Genomic DNA, 17,957 nt, shown 5'->3' on the forward strand with positions numbered 1-17,957 from the left:
ACGTTTTGGGGCTGTCATGGCTGACACGCCTCTAAAACATTGCGTGGACATTGGGAACAATTCCTCTGGATTGGCAGACTGGTGTGGTGGTCCCCCTCTTTAAAAAAGGGGACCGGAGGGTGTGTTCCAACTACAGAGGAATCAGACTCCTCAGCCTCCCTGGTAAGGTCCATTCAGGGGTGCTGGAGAGAAGGGTCCATCAGGAGGTCGGATCTCGGATTCAGGAGGAGCAGTGTGGTTTACGTCCTGGCCGTGGAACAGTGGACCAGCTCCATACCCTCGGCAGGATCCTCGAGGGTGCATGGGAGTACGCTCAACCAGTCCACATGTGTTTTGTGGACCTGGAGAAGGCGTTCAACCGTGCCCCTCGGGGAGTTCTGTGGGGGGTGCTTTGGGAGTACGGGGTGCCAAACCAACTGATAAGGGCAGTTCGGTCCCTGTATCCTCGATGTCAGAGTTTGGTACGCATTTTCGGCAGTGAGTCAGGTGGGTGAGCTTTAGAGTTCTGCATTTAGGTTATCAGCACCTGGGGACTTTCCATTTTTGAGTGTTTTGAGAGCTGGAATAATTTATATATTTTTTTGGTGGGTCGATACGAATGTCCCAATCCTCTGCAGCATCTTGTGCTTCTTTTGGGTATGGAGGGGGATCTCTGTTGAGGATCTCTCTGAAGTGTTCTGTCCAGTGGTCCTCCTGTTCTTTTTCCGTGGTGAGTAGTTGTCCTTGTGTGTTTTTGATGTGTAGTGTTTCTGAATTTTCCTCCCACATATCAGGTTTGTTATTTTCTTAAACAGTTTATTGGGGACCTGAAGTCCTGTGTTTTAAATATTCGGTCAGTTTGATTTGGTGGATTTACCGATCCTTACACAGTGACTAAAAAGCTTTGCTTGTGATCATAATAAGGAATTCGTGAAACTCAATTTGCTGTAGGTTACTAGTCTTGTAGAGGGAAAAATAAAAAGCAGCATTTTAGAATGAACTGTATTGTTACACTGATGTTACCACAAGAAATATTTATGTATGCTTCTCCCTGTATTTAATAGTGAAAATGAGAGAGCACATCCACTGAAACATGATGAACATGTTCCCATTGTTTTCCATAAATTTTGAAGGATGAGTAATTTAAGTGTTTATGTTTGAAGATGCTGATGGTGTGGGGGTAGACTCACTGGACTTCTGCCCAGGCAGCGTGGGATGGATTCCTGTTTAGTTACTGTGTGGATGTTTTTTCATCCCTGTATGTCCCCTGGCAACCAGTTCAGGGTGGAGTCTGCCTTTCGCCCTGTTCTCAAGATCTGTCTGGAGCCAGTTTAAAGCAGCTTCTTACATTGCTACCCTGCGTGATAAGAGCACTAACCTGTATCATGGCAATGTCATTGGTCACACAGCCATAGCGGATGACAAAGTTGCAATCCGGTAGGTCCAAACCTTCCTGTGCCACTAAGGTGGCAATCAGCAAGTTGACATCACCGCTGCGGAATTTGTTCAACACAGCCTTCTGTTCTGTCTGATGAAGATAAATAGGTACACGTTGGGCATCCCGTCCTTTCGTTTCTCGTCCACGTATGCGCAAACCCTCCTGTTGAGCTCTTGAAAGCGGCTGCTCTGAGGACCAAGGAAAGCTTTTCTCTGATTGTGAGCATTTTTTAGGCGATCTTTTTGAGCTCTCCATCTCCGTACATTACACTCTGACACCATATTTCACAGCCGCTTTGAAATTGTTTGAAGATTCAGGCCAATACAGGACTACCCTTTTTGCCTCCTTATTAAAAGTAATATTTGCAGTCGAACGTATAATCTTTTCGTCCTTGTTAATATAACACACGGTCGACTCATTAATGCCATAATGACGGCCCACCTCCGCGTAACTTCTTAAGTGTGTCGAGAAGTTTCACCTTCTCTGTTATCTCTGTGACCAGCTCAGTGGCCTAGTGGTTGAGTGTCCGCCCTGAGACTGGAAGGTTGTGGGTTCAAACCCCGGCCGGGTCATACCAAAGACTATAAAAATGGGACCCATTTCCTCCCTGCTCGGCACTCAGCATGAAGGGATGGAATTGGGGGGTTAGATCACCAAATGATTCCCGAGCGCGGCACCGCTGCTCCTCAATGCTCCCCTATCCCCCAAGGGATGGATCAAAACCACACGGGGATGGGTTAAATGCAGAGGACAAATTTCACCACACCCAGATGTGTGTGTGACGAGCATTGGGACTTTAACTTAACTTTAACTTTATTGTTAGCATCTTCCTCTTACGCTTGCCGTCTCCAGAAGGCATAGAAGGTGCAAGGTGTTTTTGTGGCATTGTAGTAGGATTTCACTAAAATCTCAAAGTAAAAAAAACTTCCGTGATGAAGCGCAAGTCTGAGGTGCTGACGATATGTTGACGCAGACAGTGCGGTAGGCTGAGATAAAGTGTAGTTAGAACTGCTAAGCCAATCAGCTGCAAAAACAGCTCAACATATTCCCATTGACCATTAGTGTCATATGGGCAGACAAAGCCACGCGCTCCAAGTGACGCCGCAAAATCCCGCGACGCATCGGGGAGTCGCTGATGGTGTTGGGGTGCACTTGTGTGCTTCGATTCCTGCATATGACAGGCAAACAGGACGATCCGATCGGGAGTGACACGCAGACACGCAGTTCTACTCCGCGTGGCGATTGAGGAGCGCAGACGTAGTAGCATGTGTGTGCGTGTGTGTGCGTCATGAAGTGCAAGTCTGAGGTGCTGCCAATATGTTGACACAGACGGAGTGGATACAGTGCGGGAGGCGGAGATAAAGTGTAGTTAGAACTGCTGAGCCAATCAGCTGCAAGGACACAGATCAACATGTTCCCATTGGCCATTAGTGTCAAATGGGCAGACAAAGCCCCGTGCTCAAAGCTCTAAGAGACGCCCAATTTTGCTGATGGTGTAGGAGTGCACTTGCCTGTCTAGTTGCCTGTCTTGTGTGCTTCATTCATGCATATGACGATGTGGATGTGTGTGTGAGTGAGACATAAAAATAGAAAAATAAAAATCCACTATGCACCGAATCTATCCACAATAATTGTTAAAAAAAAATCCGCGATAAAGCAAGGCCGCGATAGGTGAACTGCGAAGTAGCAAGGGATGACTGTATATCTATAGGTATTCGTTAAACTGGTGGTATAACTCTGGATGCCGGTCAGCGAGGTGCTTGGCCAGATTGGACATAGGACAACATTTGCCATGTCAGCTGGCTCACCATGGCTATTGGCCATGTATGCAAAAAAAAATAAAAAATACCATATGATAATGTTATTGTTTGTATTGTGTTATTCTTTTAAATGAGAGGAGGGGTGGCAGCGGATGCTTTTCCACTTTAAGTCATCTTCCTCTTTTGCACAAATGAAGGAGGCGTCGTGCCAGGCGCACATGTTGGGAGACAAGCTGCTTTGCCTGTATTTATACTTTGCCTGTATTTATACTTGCCTTTAAGACAAAGTTACCGAGCAACTTTTTTTTTTTACCAGTGCTAAAACTAAATGGTATTGAGCTGTTTTTAATGCCTTAATATCACGGTATGGTTCTGGTACCCCGTGCAACACTGCATTTGATTCAAGATTCAAGATTCAAGAAGTTTACTGTTCATGTTAGGGCATGCCAAACAAGGAATTTGACTCCGGTAGCTCTCAGACTCTGTTCAACATTTAGGTGACTAACAACATTCAGGACATGTGTGAAAATTGACAATTATTCTCAAACATCCCCTGATCTTAAACTCCCAGGAGGGAAAGGAAAAACTCAAAACTCCTACTAGGGGAAATGAGAAACCTTGAGAAGAGACCACAGATGGGAGGATCCCTCTTCCAGGATGACCAGGCTGCAATGGATGCAGAGAGGACACAGTACACGTAATATAGACAATTCAAAGATAAAGCGTCGAGAGCAGGATGTTATTGCACAGCAATGACTCTGAGACTCTATGAGTGGTGTGTCTGTAGAGATGTTACTTGCACTTTTCCTGGTCCTGGACAGGTACAAGTCTTGGATAGATGGGAGGTTGGTCCCGATTATCTTTTGTGCAGTCCTGATTATCCATTGCAGTCTATGCTTGTCTTGTTTGGTGGCCGACCCAAACCAGACAGTAATGGAGATGCAGAGGATAGACTGGATGATGGCAGTATAGAAGGTCTTCAGCACCTCCTGTGGCAAGTTGAACTTCCTGAGCTGTCTCAGAAAGTACAACCTCTGCTGGGCCTTCTTCCGGGCAGAGTCTATGTGGCCGGTCCATTTCAGGTCTCGAGAGATTGTGGATCCCAGGAACTTGAAGGTGTCTGTGGAGGGAACAGCATTAGTGAAGATAGTGAGAGGTGGAAGTGGTGAAGGGTCTCTCCTGAAGTCCACTGTCATCTCCACGGTCTTGAGCTGGTTCAGCTTCGGGTGGTTTTGGCTGCACCAGTGGACCAGCCGCTCCACATCCTGTCTGTACGCAGTCTCGTCACCATCCCGGATCAGTCCGATGAGAGTGGTGTCGTCCGCATACTTCAGGAGCTTCACAGAAGAGTTGCCTGAGGAGCAATCATTGGTGTAGAGAGAGAAGAGCAGCGGGGAGAGGATGCACCCCTGGGGGGGCGCCAGTGTTGGTGGTCCGGTTGTCTGATGTGATGGTCCCCAGCCTTACATGCTGTCTCCTGTTGGTCAGGAAGCTGGTGATCCACCGACAGGTGGAGGCAGGCACCGCGAGCTGGATGAGCTTCTGGTGGAGGATGTCAGGAGCGATGGTGTTGAACGCCAAGTTGAAGTCCACAAACAGGATCCTGGCATACGTCCCTGGGGTGTCTAGGTGTTGCAGGATGTAGTGCAGTCCCATGTTGACCGCATCATCCACTGACCTGTTTGCCCGGTAGGCAAACTGCAGGGGGTCGAGCAGGGGGCCCGTAATGTCCTTCAGGTGGTTCGACACCAACCTCTCAAAGAATTCCATGACCACAGATGTCAGGGCGACAGGTCTGTAATCATTCAAACCTGTGATGGCGTGCTTCTTCGCCACCGGTACAATGGTGGAGCTCTTGAAGCACGAGGGAACCTCACACAGCTCCAGGGAAGGGTTGAAGATCTGTGCAAAGGTGGGGGCCAGTTGTTCAGCACAGACTTTCAGGCAAGAGGGGGACACACCGTCTGGGCCTGGTGCCTTCCTGACCTTTTGTCTCCGGAACATCTGACACACCTCCTCCTCGCAGATCTGGAGTGCAGGCGCGGCTTTTGAAAGAGAGAGAGTAGGTGATAATGACGATGGAGGTGTGGACAGCGGGGTTGTGGGTGGAGGTGTGTATGTTGATTGTACTGCAGGAGGTCCTGTTGTGTGGGTGGACCGTTCAAACCTGCAGTAAAACCAGTTTAGCAGATTAGTCACAACAATTACAGCTGTCTGTTTTGCAAATTCCGGAGCCATAACAGTGTGTGTCTCTTGTAGATTTTAAGGTCCACACACCCATTGCATTACTGGAAAAATATGAGGACATACTAACCAACCAACAAACTCGATGACATTAAAAAGCCAACTGCAAATTCAATCAGAACCTGAAATGATGTACACACTTATGCAAAGTTAAATGAATACAGAATTTATAAATGTTGCATGGTTTCAATAATTTGTTAACATGGGGATATTTCTAGTGTGTAACTGTGGCTTCCTGTCCACACACACCAGATGGATGACACATTTATCTCACAAAGCACCACTCTTGCATGCACACCGAAGCGCACGCGCATGAATATGTACACACACTCACACACAACAGATGCAAGCAGAACCAAGGCTGTGACTTTAATTATCACCTTGTCTCAGCCTAAATGAGGTTGCGAAGCTAAGCTCATATGCCGCATGGATTTTCTGTGTGTGTGTGTGCATGTGTGCGTGTGTTCAGGAAGTAGAAAACTAAATCCCTCATTTCAAGTCAACTCATTTCAATTGTTTCTGCTTTGCTATTCCCCCTTTTTTTAACAGTCACTTCCAGCTAATTATATGGTGGTCTTTTTCCATTGTGACCATGCAGGAGCTTGAGACTTGAGAAATTGAAAGTTTTAGTTTACTTGGCATCCATTGAGTCGATTGGATTCCAATTCAGTTGAGAAAGAAAGAGTACCTGGTGGAGCAACTCTCATATCCCCTGAAAATGCTTTGGAGAATGTGTTAAATCTCAATCCATTGATTAGACCATTTGAACAAGAACACTACTGGACGTAGCAGTGACCAATTTGTTAATAGCAGTTATAATTTCCCAGAGCAGGTTTTTTGAATGCTTTTTGTTTTTTCTGTGTGATCGTACACCCCTAAAATATTTAAAAATGTCTTGTGCAACTTAGGAATTGGTTGTGCTTTTTGCACATGTCCTAACAAGCAGAAGATGTTGAATCTGCGGCTAAAAGAACAATGTTGTGAACTAAGACAAAAAAGTCTGTTGTGGGAACAAAACATTTCCACCGCCTACCTGAGAATGAGAAAAACAGAAGAAATTGTGAGGAACATGGATGAAATTAAGCCAAAAGCTTAACTTGAAAAGAACCTGTAAATGTACCTGTTCTGCTTTCATTTTATGGACAAAAAGCTGGATATGGAGGAACACCAACAACGCCATTGGTCCTGGAAGAAGCCTGGTTTCAGCAATCTAAACGAGTGCCTGCTTAGGCAAGAGAAAATGGAAAAAGAACAGCACTGGTACTCAGCAAGTTATGGATTTATGAATTTTCAAAGTAAATAATTATTGGCGATTGATTGCAAACAGTGGGTCAGTTTTTCATTAAAACTCAAATGGCTGATGAAAATAAACTGTAATTATACTATAGTGGGTCTGAATAGTCTCGTGAAGTGTTTTGTTTTTGATATTTAAACTTTAAATGCCGGCTAGTTACTATATGTCAGATCTATGTTCCACTGAGCAAAAATAATGACTTTTCCCTAAGAACACTCTTGACCTGCTGAGGGAAAGTAAAGGCCTGGATGTCATGGAGTTTTCTATATTTCAATGAAAAAATATTATGGTATTCAATCCCATGCTTTGTCATCTTGGAGGGACTCTGAGTTAAGCTGCTGTTCCTCCATGTTGACAGGAGCCAGATGAATTGGCCTGGGCATCTGATGAGGATCAATTCTGGACACCTCCCTATTGAGATGTTCTTGGCATGTCCAACAGGCAGAAGACTCCGGGAATGACCCAGGACATGCTGGAAGGACTATGTTTTCTGGCTGGCCTAGGAATACCTTCTGTAAGGACTGGAAGAAGAGGCTGGGGAGAGAGAAGTTTGCTATTCCCTGTGAAAGCTGCTGCTACCCGATAAGCAGTAGATACGTAATGTATTGATGGATGTATTGGTAGAAAATGCCTGTGTAAATAGGCCTTTGCAATCCATTATCAGTTGGCACACTTGATGCAGTGCACTGGAGATGAGACTTGTTTAAAATTGTCAGCAAAAACTAAGATTTAGACTTCATGTTTTCCCATTAAACTAAAAGATAGTCGTGATAATTTGTAGACAAAATAGGGCACATAATTTTCTCCAATGATGACACCTGAATTAGCATATGACGTGCGAGGAAACAGAACCGATGAGAAAGCAGACAGCTTATTAAGAGGTGTGAGCATGCGAGACAGTATGTGTGTGTGTGCGTGTGCGTGTGTGTGTGCGTATTTCTGTCTGTCTCCGTGTGTCTGTATGTGCATGCGTGTGTGTACATTTGGTTCCTTGCCACCACACACCACCATAATAACTTAGCCAGTGTGTGCAACAGTGGGGATTTGCATACAATGCATGTGATAGAAATATAATGGGTATTATATATTTTGTTTTGTCTTTTGCAAAGGTATGCAGGATTATGATTGATTGTCAGAGGATTTTGGCAGAGAACAATATTGATACATTTAGCATTGTCTTAGAAACAAAGAAAAGGAATGAAAGAGAAAAAAAGCATATTGCACTCATCAGAAATTGCCACATTTTTGTATTCTAATTCCTTCAATCCCCTCTTCTACCAATCAGCAGAGAATTTAAGGAGGGCTTTGATTAAGTGAATTAGGATGAACTTGGACCCACTATACAGCAGGAACAATTTTGTTCAATATTTATGACGCAACTTCCTACCTCAACTCACATTCTACCATATCCATGCCTTTCACCACTTCTGTCTGCTATTATGTCTAGATTTAGACCTAAATCACTGTCCCACGGGATTTATGAAGCAGAAATCAAATGTAGAGAACCAGACAGGAGTATATGAAGGAAGCAGGAGGAAAAATAAATACAACCACTAGGACTCGACAAAGATTATACAGCAACAGCAAAGGCTGGATTTATACTGGAACAACGGGTTAGAGCAGGGGTCACCAACTCCGGTCCTCAAGGGCGCCAATCCAGCCTGTTTTAGGTGCAGCCCTACAACAACACACCTGATTCAAATAATCAGGATCGCTATCAGCCTTAATAGAGCTTGCTGATGAGCTGATCATTTGAATCAGGTGTGGTGTTGTAGGCTGCACCTAAAACAGGCTGGATTGGCGCCCTTGAGGACCGGAGTTGGTGACCCCTGGGTTAGAGCAACGCTGGCGTCTGGACTGTTGACTGCCGCTTCTACCCCGAACCGTGTCATCTATTTGTTTGTCCCCTGTCTGTTTTGTGTTTCCCGTTTTAAGTGTGCCCGTTTTTTTGTTTTATTTTTTCTCGCCTTTTCTCCTGCCCACCGCGTATCTCTGGAGCTCTGCTCGCACCTCTCCGATCCCGTTCCCTCTGACTACGAGCTACGCTAGCCAGCTAGCCAACCCACAACCGGACCCTCCTACCTCCCGGCTCTGAGCCTGTAGCTGCTTGCTCTTGGCTCGGCAAACGGCTCCAACCCAACTTGCTGGCCACTTGGCCGGCGTCCTCGGGGGGAGCACCCGCTCGCTGCGAGCTCGCCGGTCGTGGCTCGGCTGTGTGCCGCCATGACACACTGGGGCGTGCCGTTTGCACGGGTACAGTCGGGATTGACCAACACCACCACCCACTCCACCAACATCACGACTCGGTCCACTGCTGCTTCCATAAATTTCACTGCCTACCAACTTTTAGTTAACCAGCTACTAGCCATTTTTTCCATTTTTTCTGGATTATTCCCTGCTGCTGTGACGTCGCATCTCCTGCATGAACTATCACTTCTGCTACTCCGGGCTTCCATTCCACTAACTTCTCGTCCATTTGTCTACACTGCTGCTGATCTTCATCATTTCAACAATAATCACCGTCTCCCTGCTGCTGCTGCCTCAGCTGCCAGCAAGGCTGGGATCCTCCGCCGTCGCCGCTACATCCACCGTAGCTCCGGACTATCTTTTAAACGACATTTCCCTGATGGCTCACCCATCCCCTCTTTCTGGACTAACTCTCGCCCCCCCGTCACCCCCACCTTCCGTACTGTCAACTTCAACAATCTCCACTCCCCCACCCCCGCTCCTTCATCCATCTCCGTCGCACTGCTGAACTGTCGCTCCCTCTCCAACAAATCACTAGTTATTTTCGAACTAATATTGGACAATAATTTGGATCTGCTCCTTCTCTGTGAAACATGGCAACAGCCCCTGGACTATTTTTCTCTCAACCAAGCCACTCCGTCTAATTACAGCTACATCGCCAAACCCCGCCTCTCTGGGCGAGGAGGTGGTATTGCTGTCCTCCATAAGCGGTCCCTATCCATCACTGAATTGGACCTCAACCTCCCATCTATTTCATCCTTTGAATATCTCGCTTTTTCCCTCCCCAACTCTACTACTGCTGTTCTTATCTACCGCCCCCCCCAAGTCTCATCCGTCTTTTCTCTCTGAACTTCTCACCATCGTATCCTCAGTCTCCTATCGCCTCCTACTAATCGGTGACTTCAACATCCACATCGACCAGCCAACTGCTTCACTGACGTCTGACTTCATCTCCCTTCTGGACTGCTTTCATCTCACCCAGCACATCAACTTACCCACCCACACCAAAGGCCACACCCTGGATATAGTATGCTCCTCCTTTCCACTCACATCCAACCCCCGTCCTCTCACCTTTCCACTGTCAGATCATCTCTGCATCCTCTTCTCTGCCCCTCTACCCTCGCCTCATAAATCCACAAAACGCACCATCTCCTACCGCAACATCAAAACTGTAAACCCAATCACGCTTTGCCAGCTCTTATCCTCTGCTCTTCCTTCCGACCCCACTTCTTCCTCCCCTGACGACCTTGCCACCATGCTCAACATCCTTTCTGACTCCCTTGATTCCCTAGCCCCCTGGAAAACTTCCTCTGTTACATTCACTAACTCTGCCCCTTGGTACACACCGGAACTCCGCACCATGAAACAAACTGGCCGTCAACTCGAACGCCTCTACAAAAGAACCCGCCTCACCGTCCATGCTGAAACCTTTAAACAACACATCTCCTCCTATCGTGATGCTCTTCTTGCTGCCAAATCTGCTTACTTCTCATCTCTCATTAATAACACCAACCGAAACCCCCGCATACTGTTCTCCACTGTCAACAAATTGCTCCAGCCACCGGTCACCAAGCCACCCTCCTCACCCGCCCTCTGTAACTCCTTCCTTGTCAACTTTAACAACAAAATCGCGCAAATCAACAGTTCTCTGACCGACACCATCAATAACTCCTCCTCCCCCACCTCCCCTGCCCTCCTGCCCCCCTTCCCTGACCTCCCTCCCTTCCCCTCTCTCACTGCCTTCTCCCTTGTCGACTCCTCCACTATCCTAGACATCATTACCTCATCCAAGACAACCACCTGCTCTCTCGACCCTCTTCCAACGACTTTAACTAAGGCCTGCCTCCCTGTCCTCCTCCCCCACCTCACCACCCTTTTTAATCAGTCTTTATCCCTTGGCCACTTTCCCACTGTCTATAAACTTGCAGCCATCACCCCATCCTCAAAAAGCCCACCTTGGACCCACTCAACCTCTCCAACTACCGTCCCATCTCCAACCTTTCATTCCTTTCCAAAACCCTAGAACGCATTGTCTCCGCCCAACTCCACACCCATCTCCAGTCCAACAACCTCTATGAACCCTTCCAGTCCGGATTCCGCCCACTTCACAGCACTGAAACAGCTCTAGTCAAAGTCACCAATGATCTCCTCATTTCTGCAGACTCTGGTGCCCTCAACATCCTACTACTACTGTCATCCGCAAACTCAATCTGGACTTCCACTGCTACGCTGATGACACCCAGATCTACATACGTACGACACCAACCCGTAACCCTTCCCTCACTCATTTTGAAACCTGCATCTCTACAATAAAAGCATGGCTGACCCACAACTTTCTCAAACTCAACAGTGACAAAACAGAGCTCCTCCTCATAGGCACTAAATCCTCCCTTAACAAAACTGGATCCATCACACTCACCATCGACTCCTCAAACATCACTCCCTCCCCTCTGGCACGCAATCTTGGCGTTATTTTTGACCCCACACTGTCCTTTCAACCTCATGTTAGCTCAGTTGTCAAGACCTCCTACTTCCACCTCCGACGCATCGCTAAAATCCGGCACTGCCTTTCTCTCCCTGCCGCTGAATCTCTCATCCACGCCTTCATCTCATCCCGGCTTGATTACTGCAACTCCCTTCTCACTGGAATCACTGCTCACTCACTCCATCGACTTCAACTAGTCCAAAACTCTGCTGCCCGCCTCCTTACCCACACCCGGTCCCGTGAACACATCACTCCTGTTCTCCACTCTCTTCACTGGCTCCCCATGAAGGAGCGTATCATCTTCAAGATACTCCTCCTCACCTTCAAAGCCCTTCACCATCTGGCTCCCACTTACCTATTAAAAAGATTAAAGATTAAAGTCCCAATGATCGTCACACACACACCTGGGTGTGGTGAAATTTGTCCTCTGCATTTAACCCATCCCCGTGTGATTTTAATCCATCCCCTGGGGGAGAGGGGAGCAGTGAGCAGCAGCGGTGCCGCGCTCGGGAATCAGTTGGTGATCTAACCCCCCAAATTCCAACCCTTAATGCTGAGTGCCAAGCAGGGAGGCAATGGGTCCCATTTTTATAGTCTTTGGTATGACCCGGCCGGGGTTTGAACCCACAACCTTCCAGTCTCAGGGCGGACACTCTACCACTAGGCCACTGAGCTGACCTCCTTGTCCCCTACTGCCCCAACCGTCCCCTCCGATCCTCCAATACTTCACGTCTGACAGTCCCAAAATCCAAACTCAAATCCTTCGGTGACAGAGCCTTTTCCTGCACATCTGGAACTCTCTCCCCCAGTCTGTCTGTGACTCACCCACACTCCCCATATTTAAGTCCCGTCTAAAAACTTACCTCTTCTCCCAAGCGCATGACCTCCCCTACCCATAACTGGTTTCCTCTTCTTAAGTTTACCCGATTGTTTCCTCCCCGTCCCCCTCCCCTCATGTATGTCTTTGCCTTGTTACCTGTAAGCGTCTTTGGGTGTTTGAAAAGCGCTATACAAATTTAATGAATTATTATTATTATTATTAACAATAATTAAACAATATCCTGAGCTAATCTCATATATTAATAATACAATTTTCTTTTAAGTTTTCAATCTGACAAACATCCATCCATTTTCTGTACCACATACTCAATAGCATGGGTTGGTTGACACCTATGCCGACTGACTGGGCGAGAAGCAGAATAAGAGTGCGTCCAAGAGCACAGAGGGTTACACAGGTGCCATTCCTCTTGTGCACACGACTTAAATAGTTAATGTAGGTTCTGTGACTTTCTAAGACTTAAGACTGTTCTCGTCAGACTGCATACTGTCAAGTGGCATGGTGGTACAAGATGGTGTAAAATTGGGTATCGAATTTGGCCCAGGCACATTGGCTATCCCAAAACATGTAGTAGTTCCAAAATTTCACCAGGAGATGGTGTTAAAGCTTGACATAGGGGTGACCTGATGGAAACTAACAAATCTAATAAATTAAATTGTTAGCAATTGGGAGGACACGACCTGTTCAAACACGTAGCAACGCACAATTTTGGAATATGAGTTTGCTATGCCATAATTTTAAGATGTAACAGCTTGAGCAATATCAATATATATGTTTAAGTTAGAAGAACCCATTATTATGGTTAAGTATGATTATGTGTTAAGATTGATCTTTACTAGACAAGATATGTTATTAATGTTGCAATGTTTTGTCCAACCTGTATTTAACATTGGGGTTCCATCCATACCTGAATGTATTAAGTTGAGAGGAGACATTAAGGGCTAATCGTGAAAGAACGAGCAAAACAGGAAACAGCTGCATCCGGTGGCAGAGTACAGTCATGCGCAGTGGTTGCTGCTTTAAGCAAGGTTGCCAAGACAGTGGTTTCCGGCTGGCCTGGACAGGGATCAGCTAAGGAACATTCTCGAAGCTTCAATGGGAATATGTTGAGCTGTTTTTGCAGCTGATTGGCTTAGCAGTTCTAACTACACTTTATCTCAGCCTACCACACTGTCTGCGTCAACATATCGCCAGCACCTCAGACTTGCGCTTCATCACGGAAGTTTTTTTTTACTTTGAGACCCTACTACAATGCCACAAAAACACCTTGCACCTTCTATGCCTTCTGGAGATGGCAAGCGTAAGAGGAAGATGCTAACAATAAAGTTAAAGTTAAGTTAAAGTCCCAATGCTCGTCACACACACATCTGGGTGTGGTGAAATTTGTCCTCTGCATTTAACCCATCCCCGTGTGGTTTTGATCCATCCCTTGGGAGAGAGGGGAGCAGTGAGGAGCAGCGGTGCCGCGCTCGGGAATCATTTGGTGATCTAACCCCCCAATTCCATCCTTTCATGCTGAGTGCCGAGCAGGGAGGAAATGGGTCCCATTTTTATAGTCTTTGGTATGACCCAGCCGGGGTTTGAACCCATAACCTTCCAGTCTCAGGGCGGACACTCAACCACTAGGCCACTGAGCTGGTCACAGAGATAACAGAGAAGGTGAAACTTCTCGACATGCTTATGAAGTTACGCGGAGGTGGGCCATCATTATGGCATTAATGAGTCGACCGTGTGTTATATTAAGAAGGACGAAAAGATTATACGTTCGACTGCAAATGTTACTTTTAATAAGGAGGCAAAAAGGGTTATTATTAGGCTGTATTGGCCTGAATATAAGACGGGGTTTTTTTTGCATTGAAATAAGACTGAAAAAGTGGGGGTTGTCTTACATTTGGGGTCTAGACAATCGGGTCTAGACATTCACTCACAACGCTAGATGGCGCCAGATTAAAGCGAATGCTGAACTTAACTCCCCAGGCCAAAGCGAACCCCTGTCACGAAGAAGAAAAATTAAAATAGCGGTAGCACTAAGAAGAAATATAAAAAAAGAGTGGTAAGAAAAAAAGAGAAGAAAATAAGGGAAGAGATAACAGAAAATGGAGAAACAGTGACAATATGGAGAAAAGTGGGTCGAAGATCGGCCAGGTTAACCGGCGTCTGAGGAGAAGTTACGATGCAAACTTCAAAATGATGGTGATAAATGAGGCAGAGTCTTCAAACAATTGCAAAGCGGCTGTGAAATATGGTGTCAGAGTGTAATGTACGGAGATGGAGAGCTCAAAAAGATCGCCTACAAAATGCTCACAATCAGAGAAACCCTTTCCGTGGTCCTCAGAGCAGCCGCTTTCAAGAGCTCAACAGGAGGGTTTGCGCGTACGTGGACGAGAAACGAAAGGACGGGATGCCCAACAGCAGAGCTGTCATTCAGCTCAATGCCGTGGAAATAGCCAAAGAGCTAAACATACCCATACCCACCGCTGACTTCAAAGCAAGCCTTGGCTGGTGTAAAAGAATGATGCGGCGTAACGGACTAATGATGCGGCGTAACAGACTAACGCTGCGACGCAGAACTGTCACTGTACACAAGAAAGGCGAGAAATCTGTTATTATAAAATCCACTGGAAATGAGAAGAACGTACGTACGTGCCCAGGAAAAGGGCTGGATGGAGACCGAGCTTGTAGTGGACTGGCTCAAGGTTGTGTGGGGCAGAGGGCGTGGGAGACTCAGAAAAAAGAGGAACATGCTGATTTTGGATGCATTTCGTGGACACTTGTCTAATCCAGTCAAAAACAAGTGAAGGCGATGAACGGCGACTTAGTGATCATTCCGGGGGGAATGACAAGTCAGCTGCAGGTGTTGGATGTTGTGGTCAACAAACCATTCAAAGACAATCTGCGAAAGAAATCTGTCTGGTGATCACGCACTCACGACAGGAAAGATTCAGAAGCCTCCGGTACGTTTGCTCTGTGAGTGGATCCACGGGTTTAAAACATGTTGCATATCAAATGCCCTGGACGACAGTGAGGATGACGTGCTATGGGAGGAGCCAGCGGAGCCAGAGGATGGGAGTGAGGACAGTGACACTGAGAGAAGTCACCGGAGAAGGCTTTTCTGATATGAATGAGGATGATGTTTGCAGGCTCCTCGATTGTCATGGAGAACCGCTAACGGATGAAGATCTGGCTGAGCTGACAAGGTCAGCGAGTGAGGATGAAGCAGAGGGCGAGGAAGATGATACAGAAGAAGTCTGTCTAACACTCGAACGCCTGGCAACCATAATGCGAGCTGCAAAAGATCTTCAGAAGATGGTGGAGGAATGGGACCCAGAGATGATTCGAGCATTGAAATTCAGAAATGGAGTCGATGGAGCCCTGCACATGTATAAAAGCATCTTAACTCGGAAAAAAAAGCAATGCCAGCAGCTGCCTATCACTATCTTTCTGACACGACCACCAGGAAAAGAACCAAGAACCTGTCGCAATTGAGATTCCGGAGAGTGAGGACAAAGTTATGGAACCACCTGACGAATATGGCATTTGACCTTATGTCAAGTGGCATGGAAGTTTAGATGGTGTGTAATTGGGTATTGGATTTGGCCTAGGCAAATTGGCAATCCTAAAACATGTAGTAATTCCAAATTTCACCAGGAGATGGTGTTAAAGCTTGACATAGGGGTGACCTGATGGAAAGCTTGACATAGGGGTGACCTGATGGAAACTAACAAATCAAATAAATTAAATTGTTAGCAATTGGGAGGACACGACTTGTTTGAACACGTAGCAACACACAATTTTGGAATATGATTTTGCTATGCCATCATATTAATCTGTAACAGGGAGCAATATATATATATGTTAAAGTTAGAAGAACACATTATTATGGCTAAGTATGATTATGTGTTAAGATTGATCTTTACTAGACAAGATATGTTATTAATGTTGCAATGTTTTGTCCAACCTGTATTTAACATTGGTGTTCTATCCATACCTGAATGTATTAAGTTGAGAGGAGACGTCAAGGGCTAATAGTGAAAGAACGAGCAAAACAGGAAACAGCTGCATCCGGTGGCGGAGTACAGTCATGCGCAGTGGTTGCTGCTTTAAGCAAGGTTGCCAAGACAACCAGTGGTTCCCGGCTGGCCTGGACAGGGATCAGCTAAGGAACATTCTCGAAGCTTCCAGAAACTTCCAGAAAGGCCACCTCACGTGCCGGTGAGGTAATTCCGATGAGGTAATGCCAGAAGCCTATGAATATGTTGTCCTGATACAGAGCGGGGCGGTTCTTCCTAGTCAGGGCAATGGCCTTGACGCTGCCCGGAGTAAAGAATGACGTTTAGACGAAGATAGATTTTTCATTCTTGTTGAGATTGGACCAAAATCTACTAAGATGAATTTCTAGAATCTTCGAATTGGACTTTGTCAAATTTTAAGCTTCGAATTGGACTTTGTCAAATTGTAAGCTTCGAGGAAGGCAGAGGAGACAGCCGCTTCGGGGAGAAAGGGGAAGACGCCAATGTTACGGCGTTGGCTAAGCTCATCATCTTGATTCCGGGCATCAAGTGGTTACTCTGCACCGGTTTCAGAGTGACTTTAAAGGGATTGGCGTCCTAAAAAGAATAAATTAATTCTGTCCGAATTGATATCTTAGAGGCGGTGAGACTCGGACGAATCTTTCCCCGCCCCGACCTGGAAACTCTCGTCTCCCTATGAGGGCTGCGTTACAGCAGCGGGGTTGAAGGGGAGTTCAACCCTTTCAACGGAGGGTCGGTAAGTGCGGATTTGTCAATACCTCATAAATAGAAAATAAATGCAAAACTCCTCATCTATTTGGTCAACAAGAGTTTGATTTTGACTAGTATATCGGAGGCCACAAAGTCACTACTGATTGCGGTCAATGTGCCAGCGAGAGTGACCTCTTTAGCCCAGACATGTCCACTTTTTTACACCTGTCTGGGGGATGGGGGGATTAGTTCTTGGGGAGTGAAACGTTCCTGAAAATGTTCAACTTTGTTTTTTACTGGACCAACATGCATCTGTTTAATTTGACTGGCGTTTTGTGCAACAAATGAGAGGTGGAGTGCATCTAGTTGCTACCGGCGTGTGTGATGTGGACACTGCAGGGGGAGAACCCAGAAGAGAACGCAAGTTGCTACTGTCGTGGAAATTGGGATGAATGTTTGCTGGCATGGAATTATGCCCGAGTTGAATAATCGATCAATATGATATTCCGTTCATTCGTCTGTTTCACCGCTGAAGATGTGGTATAGGTTTACCAGTTAAACAAGCCAAAGTCAACTGCAGTCAGATCGCCCCTTTCTACAATTCGGAGCTGAGGACAGTGACGACACACGAAAAAGTTAACAGTGTGCAAAGTTCGCATGTACATGTTTCAGCGGAGCTGAGGACAGTGACGACACACGAAAAAGTTAACAGTGTGCAAAGTTCGCATGTACATGTTTCAGTGTCTCATAATAAAGGTACAGGTTGACAAACTCAAAGCTCATATGGGCACAGTAAAAACACCAAAAAGTTGTATGAAGACAGAGTTCACTTGGGAACGTGGCTGAGTTGATTAATTGTTGGATCCGGGAACACAGTATGGAGACGAAAACAATGACAGTGAAGAAAATTAAGACTGAAGTGAGTTTTTTTTTTGTTGCGTTAATATCCTT

General features: G+C 46.2%; 1 pseudogene; it reads left to right on the forward strand.

Moving 5' to 3' along the window:
• Positions 1 to 8,938: 8,938 nt before the first annotated feature.
• On the forward strand, positions 8,939 to 15,826 carry LOC119115095 (annotated as a pseudogene).
• The last annotated feature ends 2,131 nt before the right edge of the window (positions 15,827 to 17,957 follow it).

Source organism: Syngnathus acus, chromosome 21 (assembly GCF_901709675.1).
Source record: "Syngnathus acus chromosome 21, fSynAcu1.2, whole genome shotgun sequence".
Taxonomy (NCBI): domain Eukaryota; kingdom Metazoa; phylum Chordata; class Actinopteri; order Syngnathiformes; family Syngnathidae; genus Syngnathus; species Syngnathus acus.